The 16,142-nt window shown below is 35.8% G+C and overlaps 1 long non-coding RNA gene across 2 annotated transcripts; it reads left to right on the forward strand.

The window, feature by feature from the left end:
- The first annotated feature begins 5,427 nt into the window (after nt 1-5,427).
- On the forward strand, nt 5,428-6,936 carry LOC130217527 (uncharacterized). 2 transcript variants are annotated; one of them, XR_008835874.1, is made up of 3 exons: nt 5,428-5,836; nt 5,929-6,281; nt 6,632-6,936. It is a non-coding gene; the product is annotated as an uncharacterized LOC130217527 (long non-coding RNA). The 2 variants fall into 2 exon arrangements; XR_008835873.1 differs by having other exon boundaries at nt 5,929-5,977; nt 6,129-6,936.
- Nucleotides 6,937-16,142: the final 9,206 nt, after the last annotated feature.

Here is a 16,142-nt window from a genome sequence, read left to right on the forward strand (position 1 = left end):
TCGGGGAAAGCTATGCCCTTAAACTTCAGCTTCTGTCCAGATCGATCAATAGCCCACGTTGCTGCCAAGGTTCCATTTAAAGTTCATTTATTTCAAGCCATCATATAAAACAAGACAGAGCATCAATGTGGCCCCACTTTGTTTTATTTGTCTGAGGATTTCCAGTATGGCACGTTACTGTAAGTGCTGGGAGCGGAGCGGTTAGATTAGACGGACCGCTTTCTGGAACGCAGAGCCGTCTGACAGCTTATTTCCAAAGTGAGTTTTCGGTGTACTGTATTTAACAACACTCTCCAAGAATAACTTCTTTGCATCCTTGATGAGACTTAAAATTCAGTGCAAAGCCAATAATGATTTGTATGTTTATTAACTTTAAATGGATACATTACAAATTTACGACCTTATAGATGTGGTGCAATGGTTAATATCTACACCGGGAATTAATCCTGCAGGAATATTTCTCTTTCATTGTTTTTTTTTTCTCCATGTGATCATTACTGTCTCATAAAGCACACCTTGACAGCTTAATGACTTCTAACATGTCCAAGAAGTTTATAGAAACTGGGTCATATCGATATAATTGAGGTTTAATTTTATAATTATTATTCTAACGTTTATGTGTGAGCATTGCATTATGGTAGAGTTTATTGACAGAGGCTTGTCTACAGTTCTTCGCAATCAATATTATTATTTGAAAAAAAGACTGCACAGCTTTTAGGGAACTGCTGCAACATGGATTTTTGTTGTCTTTAAGTGGACAGCGAAATGCACTCTTTGATACAACTTGGCATTTCTTGCTTACACACACACACACACACACACACACACACACACACACACACATACATATATATATATATATATATATATATAGAGAGAGAGAGAGAGAGAGTGAGATTATATATGACTTTAGATATGACTTTTTAGTTCATTTCTATGCTATCACTGTGCAAGACATTTTTTTTTGGTCATTATGTATCAAAAGCGAAACACTACTTATTTGTGGTCCTTACTGAAAAAAATTGTGTCTGCAAAATTGTTGCAAACAATTTATATGGGTTGAATTTAATTAAACAATAAGTAATGTTCAATTTAATTTGTTTGTTTAAATTCCGCCCAAATAAAGTGTTTGCAACCACTTACCTTAAACAGATTAAGTAAATCCAAGGAATCACCTATGAACCTTTTCTTTGAGTGATAACATCATGAAAAACAAAATGTTTGTTTATATATTACCAAGAAAGTGTGATCATTTTTATAATCATTAAACAGTTGTCTTTGGTTAACAACTTGTGATTAATAGCATTGCTCATTAGTTTGTAACGTTTCCTTTATTTTAAAATGCTGGGTTGCCAGACAGTATGTCACTGTCAAATAAGTCAAACAAAAACAAACAATAACCAGGAAACCTTACAAAGGCCTGTTAAGCTCCTGTTCATACACAGACCCACAAGTTTTTAGCATTGAGGAAAAAAAACTCAAAACTCAAAAATCTCATTACCATCAATCATGTTTGAAAATTAAATCAAGAATCAAACAACAAAGAAACATAATTGCAAACACCAAACAAATACATCAACACCAAAAATTATACCATAGTTCACAAAGTCTCTTTAGGAGAAGAAAAAAACTCAAAGTTTAAGTCAGAATCAACCGTCAGTCATTAGCTGGTTTACTCACGCATCCTCGTTGAAGTTTGGGGCTTTGCAGTGCTGGCAGTAGAGGCTTTGCGGTTCTCATTGAAGTTGAAGGGCTTTAAGGCAGTAGATGCTTTGCGGTTCTCATTGAAGTTGAGCGCTTTAATGCAGTAGATGCTTTGCGGTTCTCATTGAAGTGAGCGCTAAAATGCAGTAGATGCTTTGCGGTTCTCATTAAAGTTGAGCGCTAAAATGCAGTAGATGCTTTGCGGTTCTCATTAAAGTTGAGCGCTAAAATGCAGTAGATGCTTTGCGGTTCTCATTGAAGTTGAGCGCTAAAATGCAGTAGATGCTTTGCGGTTCTCATTAAAGTTGAGCGCTAAAATGCAGTAGATGCTTTGCGGTTCTCATTAAAGTTGAGCGCTTTAATGCAGTAGATGCTTTGCGGTTCTCATTTCACTTGAAGCGTTTAAGTGAAGTAGAAGCTTTTCGCGCTCACATATTCATCTGCTTCTTGACATCTCGGCAGGGTTTAAACAATGCTGGCTGATGAAAGCATGATGAGTTGATACACACACAAGAACGCCATCGGAGAAACTGAAACTTTAACACAACAAACCGCAGCTTGCGTCCTCCATGACTGTCAGAGGCCCACTCCTTTTTTTTCACCTTCCTTCTAGCTCTTACTTTTATTCTATATGACGCCAAGCTCCGCCCTTTTTCAAGGAACAGACGTCATCCATAATAAAAGTATTTACTGAGATTGCTGAATTGCTTTATTTATTTATTTTATGACATCGTCACACTCCCCCCTCCTTATGAAAAGCCGGACCGTAGGGAAACGGCGTTAAGTCCTAGATTGTTGAATCTCTTTCTCTGTAAATCCCAAAAAATCTTCATCATCATCACTGTCTTCTTGAAACATTTCTTGTAATCGAAGTTTTTGTATGGATTCCAGTTCTCGTGCAGATGGAAAACAGGGTTTGAGCTTGGACACGTGAACTACTCTTAAATCTTCTCCTGAGGCTTCCAGAACAATTTCATAGTTCAGGGATCCTAGTTTTCGAATTATTCTATAAGGACCCAACCACTTTGGAGCAAGCTTAGCAGAAAAAGACTTCTCTGCTTTTGAAAGAGGGTGAGCACGCATCCACACTCTATCTTTTTCTTTAAACGCAGCTTCTCTTCGATTCTTGTCATAATTTCGCTTTTGTCGTTCACGAGCTGTATTCAGTCTTTTCTGAACATAATCCTTCATCTCATGCAACTCTGTTACCTTGTCATAACAGGAATCATCAGGATAGACATCTCGTGGTTGCAATAACACATCCATAGGTCCTCGAAGAGCTCTATTGAGGTTAAGCTCAGCTGGAGTCACTCCCGTGGACTCATTTACAGCAGAATTAATAGCAAACCTGAACTCTGGTAAAAACTTGTCCCAATGCTTGTGATTGTCTTTGACATATGATGCAATCATTGTCTTGAGTGTACGATTAAACCTTTCAGTGCGATTTGTCTGTGGATGGTAGGCAGTTGTCATTTTGTGTCCGATGTTCCATGTTTTACAGAGTTCCTGAAATACTGAAGACACAAACTGAGGTCCTCGATCCGACAAGATGTAATCTGGAACTCCCCAACGGGTGAGAATTTCTCGGACCAGAGTCTGTGAAACCGTCTCCGCTGTGGCTTTACGTAGACTGAAAAGTTCTACCCACCGAGAGTAGTAGTCCACAAAAACTAGAAGGAAAACATTCCCGGAAGTACTTCTAGGAAATGGACCCATTAGGTCTACTCCAAGCATTTCCCATGGATGCTGCACAATGGTTTGTTGCAAAGAGCCAGGTGGTTTGCGGCATTCTGGCTTGTATCTCTGGCAAACATGACAATTCTGCACAAACTCCTTGACATTTTGGTTCAAGTTGGGCCAATACACCAAAGATTGTAGTCTCTTGCAGGTTTTAAACTGACCAAGATGCCCAGCAAGAGGATCTTCGTGAAGATTCTGGAGTACCTGATGTTGGAACGCCCTCGGTAAGTACACTTGGTATACAGTCTTATGGGGAAACTGAACAACTCTGTAGACTTTGTCTTCCAAGATGGTAAATTTTGTAGAGGAATTCACAGTCAGTTCTCCTGCCTTCACTATTTGATTATAAATTTGGTTAATGTGTGGATCTGTCTGTTGAGCTTTCCAGATGTCACAATCTGTAATTGGAAAGGGAAGATGTTCAGGTTTTCCTGGCTTAAGGGACAAGGCGGTAGAACAGGTCAGAACTACAGATCCCTCTGTATCCTTGTGTTCCAAAGGAGCCCTAGACAAAGCATCGGGGACAGTGTTATACTTTCCTTTTCGATATTCCACAGTGAAATTGAATTCCTGGAGACGAAGTGCCCATCGAATTAAGCGAGTGTTAGGCTTCTGGGTTTTGAAGATCCACTTTAAAGAAGAGTGATCTGTAACAACGGTGAAAAACTTTCCTTCCAGGTAGTACCTCCATTTTTCAAGAGCCCACACAACCGCTAAGCACTCCTGCTCAGTGGTGGTATAATTTCTTTCTGCCGGATTCAAAGTTCGACTGGCATAAGCAAGAACTTCCTCTGTGCCCAACCCAGTTTGCTGCACTAGGACTGCACCCAGGCCGACTTCACTTGCATCGGTGTAAACGACAAATGGTAAGTTTAGATTAGGATGTCCAAGGACTGGGGAAGACACCAGGAGCTGTTTCAGAGCATCAAAAGAATCTTGACACTGTGTGGTCCAATTAAATTTCACACCTTTTCTTTTCAAGGCATTCAGAGGTTCAGCCACTTGAGAAAAATGGGGAACAAAGCGATGATACCATCCAGTCATACCTAAAAATCGTTGCACTTCCTTGATGTTTTTCGGTACAGGAAATTCTAGCACAGCTTGGGTTTTTTCAGGATCTGCTTGAATTCCTTCCGCAGACACAATGTGTCCCAGGAACTTCAGGGATGTACGGAAGAAGTGGGTCTTTTTCATATTCACAGTGAGATGTGCCTCTTTCAATTTATCCAAAACAGCCTGAATATCCAAAAAGTGCTGTTCCACCGAGGGAGAATAAATGATGATATCATCTAAGTATACGAAGCAGTTCTTCCTTGTTAACTCACCTAGGACCCTCTCCATCAACCTTTGAAAGGTTGCTGGTGCATTTTGCAGACCAAAAGCCATTACCTTGAAGTGAAATAATCCTTGGCTGCAGATGAAGGCAGTTTTGTCTTGGCTGTTCCTTTCCATTTGCACCTGCCAGTAGCCACTGTTGAGGTCCAGGGTAGAAAAAACAACAGCACCATTTAAGGATTCAAGAATTTCTTGGATGGTAGGGAGAGGATAAGCATCATGATGACATGCAGAATTAAGCTTTCTATAATCCACACAGAAACGATAGCCACCAGTTTTCTTTGGTATCAGGACTACCGGAGAGGCCCAAGCAGAAGAGGATGGCTCAATGATATCAGCCTCCAACATCTCATCAATGAGTTGCTTGATCACTCGCTGTTTTGTTGGTGACACTCTGTAAGGCTTTTGTTTTATCGGTACATCTTGGTTAACAAAAATCTGGTGAGTCAAAACACTAGTTTTTCCAATCAAATTTGTACAAACATCAGAATTCTGCTGCAGTTGGTTTAAAAGGTGTTCCTTACCATCTTCATCCAGACAGGTATTGTGGCATGCTTCCCACAAAAGATTGATTTCTTCACTGACTGGACTAGGAGAAACTGCAGAAAGAGAGCTAAAGGTGAGGAATTGTGCCAATCGTGCAGAAAGGCATCATTTTTCTGGAAAGAATATTGTTGATCTGCCTGAAACCAGAAGATGTTTTTTCTGATATCCATTTGCAGGCCACTGAAAAACAGGTAATCCAAACCCAGCACAACAGGAAAAGCAAGCATCTCAGAAGCCAAAACCACCACAGGTAAGTATATTGTTGAAGTTTGAACGGTGATATGAACTTCTCCCCATCCTAAAGGTTGTCGGGCTCCTCCATCAGCTAAATAAATTGGACCTTCTGTCCAAGGCTTGAGGTGTTGAATATGATGACCCATAGTTTCCCATAGTTTCTCATTCAGAAGGGTGTATGAAGATCCAGTGTCCACCAAACCATGTCCTTTCCAGGTATGGATGGTTACAGGAACCAACAACTGCTGAGGAAGATATGAAGAAAAGGGACAAGTAGGTAGGGTCTCTAAATGTGTAACAGCACTAACAGTAGGATGATGCTTTCCTGAGTTGCTTTTGGTATAATTAATGCTTTGTTGATTTTTGTAGTTTGGATTCTGACCAGAACTGTTCTGTGGACATGAAGCTGGAGGATGAGGTCCTTTACACTTCCAACAGAAGAGTTTTTTAGTGCCATCATGTGCTGTAACTGGAGTATTTAACTGAACATTAACAGGAGTACTGGCACTAGTTTTACAAGGTTTTTTTCGTTGCTCATACTGTAGCTGATTTTCTTTGTCTTTTTCCAGTTGTTGACCAAGACGGACAAGACCATCCACAGTATTAACACCGTTGCTGCGCAGTTGACTTGCCATTTGTGGGTTTATGTTCTTAAGAATCAGCTTGATGATTTCTTCCTCTGTGATGAGTGGTTTCCAGCGTTTACACAAAGCTCTATACATGTAAGCAAAATCTCTAATACCTTCACCTTCTTGTTGTACACGTGTTCGCACTCTCTCTGCCAATTCATCCTCGTAATCTTCAGATAGAAAGGCAGCAAGAAACTTGGATTCAAAATCCTGCCAAGTAGTGGTTTCATGTCTAGCGAAATCCCACCAGTCTCTAGCTGTTCCATGAAGCACATTCCGGAGTGTGGCTATTAACTCTTCATCAGAAAGTGGATGCAGTGACATGAAATCATAACACTTCTCCAAGAATATTAGAGGATCCTCACAATCTTCAAAGCGTCCAAAACAAGGAAATTGAATCTTAATTGGCTGTTTTCCCAAAAACCTTACTCTTCCTTCCACAGGGGGTGTACCAAATTCCGTAGCAGAATGAAAATCTGAATCACCCATTCCAGATTGTAAAGTGGAATGAAGCCGCTGTAACCTGGGGTTCACCACTGGAGAATCTACCACATTAGAAGATGGAAAGAGAACTGTTTGCACTGAAGCATTTGCTTTTGTGGAAATTTGCTGTGATGATTTTAGACTTTTGATGTCCAGTGTCAATTGTTGAAGCTTTTGTGTACACTGCTGTACCTCATTCTGTAAAGTTGAATTGGAATTGGACTCCGCAATAAAGGTATTCATTTGTTGTACACATTGATCCGTTTCATTTTGAATGAGACTTAAGGTAGCAGCCATTGGTTGCATAACAGAATGGAAATCTTTCAGCGTTTCAGACAGATGATTTTTCAACCTCCAATGCAACATGTTGTTAACCTCCTTCCTGAAGTGCTCAAAGTGATCAGTCAAAAGCCGTTTCATTTCAGTCAATTGTTTTTCAGATGTATCATTAACATTCATAGTAAATGTGTCCACAGACTGCTTTATGTCATTTGATTCCTTCAACATGGTGTCCTTCAGACTCTGATATTGGGTTTGCATCATTTTGCTCAATTGTTGAATTGTCAGGGTATCTTGAAGTGTGGATGGGGAGCTTGGTGATAAAGGAGGTCGGAGATCAAAAACGTCTGTGAGCTCCATATCCAGCAGTGTAGCTTGAGTTGAAAAAGCTGGAAATCCTTCAAGTGATTTGGGTAACGGGATTTTAATGTCCTCAGTTTCTGAAACCACTGTGTTCATTAGATCATCTGCTGAGCTTTGTTGAATGGATTGATCAACATCTCCCTCCATATCATGAAGTGAATCATTTGAGGAACCATTTGAGGTGGCAGCCATTTTGTGGCGTGGTAGTGAGGTTGAATAATGAAGTGTTTTTCCTTTTACTCATAGATACTTTCTCGGTCCCACCTGGGTTGCCATTTTTTATGTAACGTTTCCTTTATTTTAAAATGCTGGGTTGCCAGACAGTATGTCACTGTCAAATAAGTCAAACAAAAACAAACAATAACCAGGAAACCTTACAAAGGCCTGTTAAGCTCCTGTTCATACACAGACCCACAAGTTTTTAGCATTGAGGAAAAAAAACTCAAAACTCAAAAATCTCATTACCATCAATCATGTTTGAAAATTAAATCAAGAATCAAACAACAAAGAAACATAATTGCAAACACCAAACAAATACATCAACACCAAAAATTATACCATAGTTCACAAAGTCTCTTTAGGAGAAGAAAAAAACTCAAAGTTTAAGTCAGAATCAACCGTCAGTCATTAGCTGGTTTACTCACGCATCCTCGTTGAAGTTTGGGGCTTTGCAGTGCTGGCAGTAGAGGCTTTGCGGTTCTCATTGAAGTTGAAGGGCTTTAAGGCAGTAGATGCTTTGCGGTTCTCATTGAAGTTGAGCGCTTTAATGCAGTAGATGCTTTGCGGTTCTCATTGAAGTTGAGCGCTAAAATGCAGTAGATGCTTTGCGGTTCTCATTAAAGTTGAGCGCTAAAATGCAGTAGATGCTTTGCGGTTCTCATTAAAGTTGAGCGCTAAAATGCAGTAGATGCTTTGCGGTTCTCATTGAAGTTGAGCGCTAAAATGCAGTAGATGCTTTGCGGTTCTCATTAAAGTTGAGCGCTAAAATGCAGTAGATGCTTTGCGGTTCTCATTAAAGTTGAGCGCTTTAATGCAGTAGATGCTTTGCGGTTCTCATTTCACTTGAAGCGTTTAAGTGAAGTAGAAGCTTTTCGCGCTCACATATTCATCTGCTTCTTGACATCTCGGCAGGGTTTAAACAATGCTGGCTGATGAAAGCATGATGAGTTGATACACACACAAGAACGCCATCGGAGAAACTGAAACTTTAACACAACAAACCGCAGCTTGCGTCCTCCATGACTGTCAGAGGCCCACTCCTTTTTTTTCACCTTCCTTCTAGCTCTTACTTTTATTCTATATGACGCCAAGCTCCGCCCTTTTTCAAGGAACAGACGTCATCCATAATAAAAGTATTTACTGAGATTGCTGAATTGCTTTATTTATTTATTTTATGACATCGTCACAAGTTAAAAGCATGTTCCAAGTAGAAATGTGTAACCCTCTCCAAAGTACAAACACACACACACTTGTACAGCTATCTTTATGGAGACTTTCTACACTCAATAAAAGATTACTGCTGCTTGTTCAAACTACCCGTTTAAAATAAGCTAAAACAACACAATTATTACCATTTCTTTGGCCAATTTCTTTGTTTTTTGTTCAGTACACTTAAATTTGTACACCATTAAGTTAACTTAAGCATTTTGTGTTGGGACAACATGGAGGAATTGTGTTGGTCCAACAACCTGGTTCGAAAATTTTCTAGTTCCAAGCATGCTTTGCGTGGGATTGTATTGAAAGAGGAAAATGTTGGCAATAAAAGTAATCTAAGGTGTTTAAAGTTAATAGAAAGACTTGTTAGAGTTTAATCTTCACTTTAGTTTGAAGATTTTCATGTAATGCTTTGAGTTTTGAGATTACCCACCATGCTTTGGGTGTTGGCAGCTTAACCCCTTAACTACCCCACCAAGAAAAAACCTTTAGATTGCATTTCTTAACTCCTAATGTTGCTAGTCAACACAATCGATGCATCCCATAAATCCTGAAATATCAATCTCCACCAAATGTTTAATATGTTGGTTTTTGGTAAAAGTACCGGAATTCTTACATATAATATGAACAATCTAAAACTATAAAGTGTAAGAGCAATTTATTTAAAAAATATATTCAAAATAAAACACTTTTGAACACTAAATCCTCTTTATTAGGCCCAAAAATATTTCAGATTCTCATTTAACATGCTTTCTTGTTTTTGTTTTACAATAAAAACTATATCAAGTGTAGTAGTGCAACAGGATTATGTTTGTTAGATTTTTTTGTAAACCAACAATGCTGTATGTGTAAACCATTACATAAAACAGTCATTCTTTAAATGACTTCAACTGTCATTATTTAAAACAGTCAAAACATGGGTCAACCATTTGGTAGAGCGGGCAGTAAATGCAGTTTATTGCTTTGCTCAGTGAGCAATAACTGTCCTAAAATTAGTTCTGAGATCAGTCTCAATCAACTGTATATGTAATATGCTTAAATAGTTTTTTTAATTCATTTAGGATAACTTCAAATAAAACTAAGACACTTTGAAATGTACGACACATAAAAGACATACATGATATTATCAGACCGCTAAAGTTAAATATAAATACAAATGTATTTAAACGTTTATTTGATGAAATCATGTTGGACCAACTCAATTGCATTTAATTGTGTAAATAGTTTTTTTAGTCGGTGCTAAACAAATTTATTAGATGAAAATCCTGCCCTCAATTAAATTGAGTTCATCCAATGAGTTATTTTTTTGAGTGTATAGAAGTAATGATTTTTGTGTCGTACAGATTGCCTACACTAATCCCAACCCTAAACCCAACCATCACAAAAAAACATTCTGCATTTTTTGCATTTTCAAAATATTATGAAATATTGTGTGTGATATTTGAGTCATTTTCCTCATGGCGACCAAAAAAGTGTCACGACAGGGTCAAAATTGACTGGTATTGCTATACTTGTGAGGATAATTAGTACCCAACATGTTAATACAAGGTAGACACACATCATCATCAATGTTATAAGGTGCATGGAACCATCAAAACCAATAAAGAACCTTTATTTCTAAGAGTGTATAAAGGTTATATATTTCTTAATTATTCATTTCTTTTCACTTGTTTGCTGACCATACTTGTATCTGTAGGTATATATGTATATCATAAATGCAGTATCTGAAGCATGGAAACTCTGAGCTCTTCAAAGTTGCACATTTGTATTAACATCTATCCTCTATAGACTTCATGAGTATTATCTGAGACATTAATTAATTTTAACATATATAATGGAACAGGGTAGATTCTGTATTCCGCATTATGTTAATATTCATGTCTTGGGAAGTCCTTAGAGATGCTCTTGTGGTTTGGTGAGGCGATGTACATGCTTTTTTATATTCATGAAAGTCTCTGCACAACATTTAGGCTAAAACATACATTTCTGTGAATGTAAGCCAGAGAAATACAACAATTGAAAAATAAACATGAAACCACTTGACAATTCTGTTTCTCTATTTTATTAACTGAATTTTTTATGCAATTTATTGTAGCAATAGATACATTTTATTCTATAAAGGTCTGATAATAATTCCACAAAATTTCAAACAAATATATTGCCATTTAGAGCATTTTCCAGAAAATGATATTTGGTTAGAATAACAAATGTTTTCTTTCTTTGTGATTGAACAATGTGATTGGTTATATTTTTGATCATTATTTTTTTCACTTTTCTTAAGTTAAGAACATTGATATGTCAAAAGAATTTATATAAACGTGTGTCAATTTTATAGGGCGACAGGGTGGCTTAGTGGTTTGCACTGTCTCCTCACAGCAAGAAGGTTGCTAGTTGGAGTCAGTTCAGTCAGTTGAGATTTCTATGTGGAGTTTGCATGTTCTTCCTGTGTTTGCGTGGGTTTCCTCCGGCTGCTCCGGTTTCCCCCACAGTCCAAAAACATGCTCTTTAGGTGATTTGGATTAACTAAATTGGCTGTAGTGTATGTGTGTAAAACGTCATGGATAAGTTGCCAATTCACTTCGCTCTGGTGACCCCTGACGAACCCGAAGGAAAAAAAAATGAATGAGTGTCGAATTTTATGTAGAAATATATATAGTTTTATTCTATAAAGATCTGACAACATTTCCACCAAATTTTAAATAAAAATATTTATTCAAAAAAATGAATGTGTTCATTCATTATGAATAAAAAACAGGATTGGTACTAGGGTTAGACAGAATCTGCAGACATTTTGTTTATGCGGAATAAGTTTGAGAGTAACTAAAAACTTATTATATGAAATAAAATAATAATAATAAAAAATACATTTATAAAATTATACATTTTACCCTTAATTTAATGTTTATAATGCATAATATTCATGAAATTAATTTAAAAACTGAATAAAGATAAATGTACACACATACACAAGTAAATAAATAGACTGGATGGGCTAAAAAGCTATGCGTGCAGATTCCGTCTGAGCCTAGTATTACATCATTATTGTTATAGCATTGGTATTGTGTTGTCTAAAAATGATTATTAACATGTATGAAATCTGCTACTTTATGCAAAAATAAAAAACAAAGTAGTAAATGACACTATTTGTATTCTTTTCAAAGAAATGTTATCAGTAGTTTACCTTATAAAACCACTATAAAGCCCACATCCAGAATAAAACTGAATTTTCAAGTAGTCTCCTAATTTTTTCCATAGCTGAGTATTATTGTAGTTAATATATGAATATATAATGTATGAATTGCAGCTCATTTGACAGGCTCAAAATGACAGTACATTAGCGTTCTTTCTTTTTTACACACATTTCAAACAGATTATTATTAATAATCTCATCATTATTTAAAACGTCAACCAATATTTGTTCACCTGCTGAACATCTCATGGCCTCCGAAATATATTCACATTTCAATGAAGCAAATCTAGTCTTTTAAGTGGATTCTGAATATCACAGGCAGTCAGCGTCCGTGTGTGTGTGTGTTTGCAACTGCACTGAAGCACTGTAGAAGCCAGCAGCCTGTAGTGTTTTAATGCGCGCTGCTCTCTCGGCTGCGTCTCACGCTCTCGCAGTAGTCGACTTGGCAGCGAGCGGCAGATCTCTGGGAGTGATTCCTTGCAAAGCTGGCCCAAATGAAAGCATCTTGTTTTAATCAGGGATTCTGGCTGGAGAGCTGTGAAGCCTTGGCAGCGAGTCGACTGCAGTTTTGTGGCACCCGTACAAAATACACAAATATTTCCTCTGTAATTACGTGTCAAGTTGAACAAGCAATATAGACAGGGGGGTTGTACGTGTCGGGCACGTCGCAGTCGGACATCCAGGACTTGCGAAAAGACCCCCAGACTAAATGAGTCTTTCAGGTTTTGATAGGTTTTGAATCGGCTTCCAGCGACGTAATGGACCACATTGTAATTGAGACTTCTCGATGGATTGAGTTACATCATGTGGTTGTGACGCTGTCTAATGAAGTGGAGAAGGGCCTCCACCAGTTCACAGGATACTTCAAAAGCTTGGCTGGATGGCCGAGAGACTAAGTAATTGTGAAATCATTGACTCGCTTTTTTGTGGTTCGTCAGTTTTAATGACACTGTGGTGAACAAGCAATGGCATCGCAGCTGAAATATGAGAAGATCGCTTTACGTTTTTGGAGCTGAGAGTGATGGAGGATTTTTCAGAGCACTCTGTTTGATTTTAGATTTAATATTGAAATGTTTGTAATATTTAGATGTCTTGTTGTTTTGATCCAGAAATCAGAGATGTTATTAGGACTTAGGACTTTATGGTGAGACACTGCAGGAAAAAACAAACACTTTACTTTATTTACACACCTGTCAGTTTTTAGCATTTTGGATTTTTATAGCATTTTAATTGAAATAAATCTTCTAACACACATTTTAAGTGTTTCTTTTGTTGCACTATTATCTTTTGTTTGTAAATTTCAATTATAATTCAGATTTTTAAAGGCTGTTTTCTCAAAGTGAGTTTTTTTTCTCCTGCACTCAGCCGTAAATCTCCAACTCGGCAGCATTAACACCAAACCTCATAGTTTACTTCATGTTTTAAGAGGGATTTGCACATACATAATTATACACATTTTATTGAACAAAAATATATGATTTTATTGCCAGGTTATTTGCTATGTTTTCAGATTTATGATGTGATTAAAAAACAACCAATTTATTACCAAAAATCCTATTTATTACAAAAAAATCTCTAATGTTGTATGTAGAAAAGTAGCAAGAATTTGACTTTCTTCAATGTTTGATTTTTGTTTAACATTTACACAGATTTAATAAAATAATACCTCATTTCAATATTTAAACTTGACATTTTATAAAATGTGTAAAACAAACATATTGTTTATTTAATAATTCAATTGGGGAGGTGTTGTAATAAGTATATAAAGTGCTCAGCATATATAAATCACCCCTCACAAATCTATTTTTAAAATTCATATTTTTAATAGGAAGCTTTACAATATTATATTTGTGCATATACATTAGATTAATCAGTACTAAAGCCAAATCTGGAGCTTATCTAACAAAACAACTTATGATAACGGTCCAAAAACCAGTACACCCAAATTTATGTTATAGAAAAATATTAAATACAAATTTTAAAAAAAGAGGAAAATTCAAGAGAAGCAAAAAAAAAAAAAAAAAATTTTAAATTTTGCAGGTTGTAGTTTTTTTGCAATATTTTGCTTACAGTTTAATTGCATTATCTTTCAATTTCTGAATATATTTGATGACTAAAATATTATTTTAATAAATATATCTGTTTAATAAATCTGTTTTGCTTAAATGCACCAAAATACATTGCCCATATTCACTGAGAAATTGATAAAAATATTCATTTTCAAAATGGGGTGTACTCAACTATGCTGAGCACTGTATTGTTTTCATCTGAATATTTTGCATAACATTTTTATTTATCTTCAGTAACTTGCCTATGAGAAGAATGACATCCATTTAACTAACAGCTGAGAGGATAGTTTTTTGTAAAGTGTGTTGTAAATTATATAGATTATGGACTGATCTGAATGCCATTGAAAGATCATTAGAAAAGAATACATTTTTTTGTGATCTATTTAGATTATGTACACATTCAATGTCATGCAGCATTGGATTTTTGCATGTGTTTGTATGCACATGTATGCAACATTTTGTGGTGGCCAAAAAAACCTGTTGTTTTTTTGTGAGCCTCAAGTAGATTATTTATGGCAGTCGAGACCGCCTTGCCTCTCAAGATTGTGTGCTAAGATCACCAGCCAAAAACTTGTCACAGATGCTGACTGATGAATTGAGGAACAGTAGTATTTCATGTCATTCAGCTCTATCTTTTACTTTCATTTAATCTGTTCATATGTATTTATCTGTATATAAATGTATATTATACAGCATATCAATTATATTGCGGATATATTTATTACATCTATCTATCTATCTATCTATCTATCTATCTATCTATCTATCTATCTATCTATCTATCTATCTATCTATCTATCTATCTATCTATCTGTCTGTCTGTCTGTCTGTCTGTCTGTCTGTCTGTCTGTCTGTCTGTCTGTCTGTCTGTCTGTCTGTCTGTCTGTCTGTCTGTCTGTCTGTCTGTCTGTCTATCAACGTTATAATTTCTCAGAAATGTTTCTCTATTGTTGGTATTATGTTATATATCATATATTTTTATTTTGTCAACTTTAAATGCATTTCTCTAAACCAATGCAATTTTTTATTTCCTATGTAATGTTTATATATATATATATATATATATATATATATATATATATATATATATATATATATATATATATATATATATATATATACATTTGTCTTCCATCTTTGCATCTGAAAGTGAATTGCAACTGATACAAATGAGAGTTCAGTGAGGGTTTCCAGTATCCAATATCCTGACTTTATTATTCTTGCCAGTAGGTGGCGCTTTAGCTATACATAATTGATATCCCATTCAGCAGAGAGAGGAACGTCCTTTACTTTTGCTTTAACTGATAGACTCGTGTTCAGTGTGCTTGCATCAAGTGATATTAGAAGTGTTATAGCTGGAGTAGTGATTAAAACATTGACAAAATAGTAATAATTAATAGTTATTGTTGGTAACTCTTTACAATAAGGTTGTATTATTCAATGTTAAAGTAATTAGATATTTAACTGAAACAAACAATGAACCATACATTTATTACAGTATTTATTCATCTTTGTTAAAGTACTTTGTTAAAGAATGGAAATACAGTTGTTCATTGTTAGTTTGTGCAGTCTATTGATTTGCATGAATTAAAAAAAGTACATCAATAAAAAGTTAATAAAAGCATGAATTGGGATTTTGATAATCCCTTAGTAAATGTTGAACTATTCAGTGTTGGATAAAAAAATTATATATTAAAATGTTTAGCCTATCATACTCTTTTTAAAAAAAAATGCGAAAGTAACATGTACTTTCACATTACTTACCTTAAAGTTACTTTTTTTCTAACACTGACTATGATCAATGTTGATATAATATAATAATACAAATGCTGTACTGGTGTAGTTAATTCTAATTTTTTGTTAGAAAATAGATGATTATTAAATGTGTTTTTATTATATATATTAATATATAATATAAAAAATGTTATTGTTATTGTTCTGATTTAATATTATTGCATTTGTATGGTATTTTAATTAAACCACTGCAGTTACAGCACTTTTAATTCATTTGTCAATTTACTTTCAGATTAAAAGCACCTACTACTGCAAGTATTTGTTCATTTATTAATTTTTAAAATCTAATTATTAGAACACAAGCGCATAAACTTGTTGTCCATGTGAATATTTCCCAGGTAA

Source organism: Danio aesculapii, chromosome 23 (assembly GCF_903798145.1).
Source record: "Danio aesculapii chromosome 23, fDanAes4.1, whole genome shotgun sequence".
Lineage (NCBI taxonomy): Eukaryota > Metazoa > Chordata > Actinopteri > Cypriniformes > Danionidae > Danio > Danio aesculapii.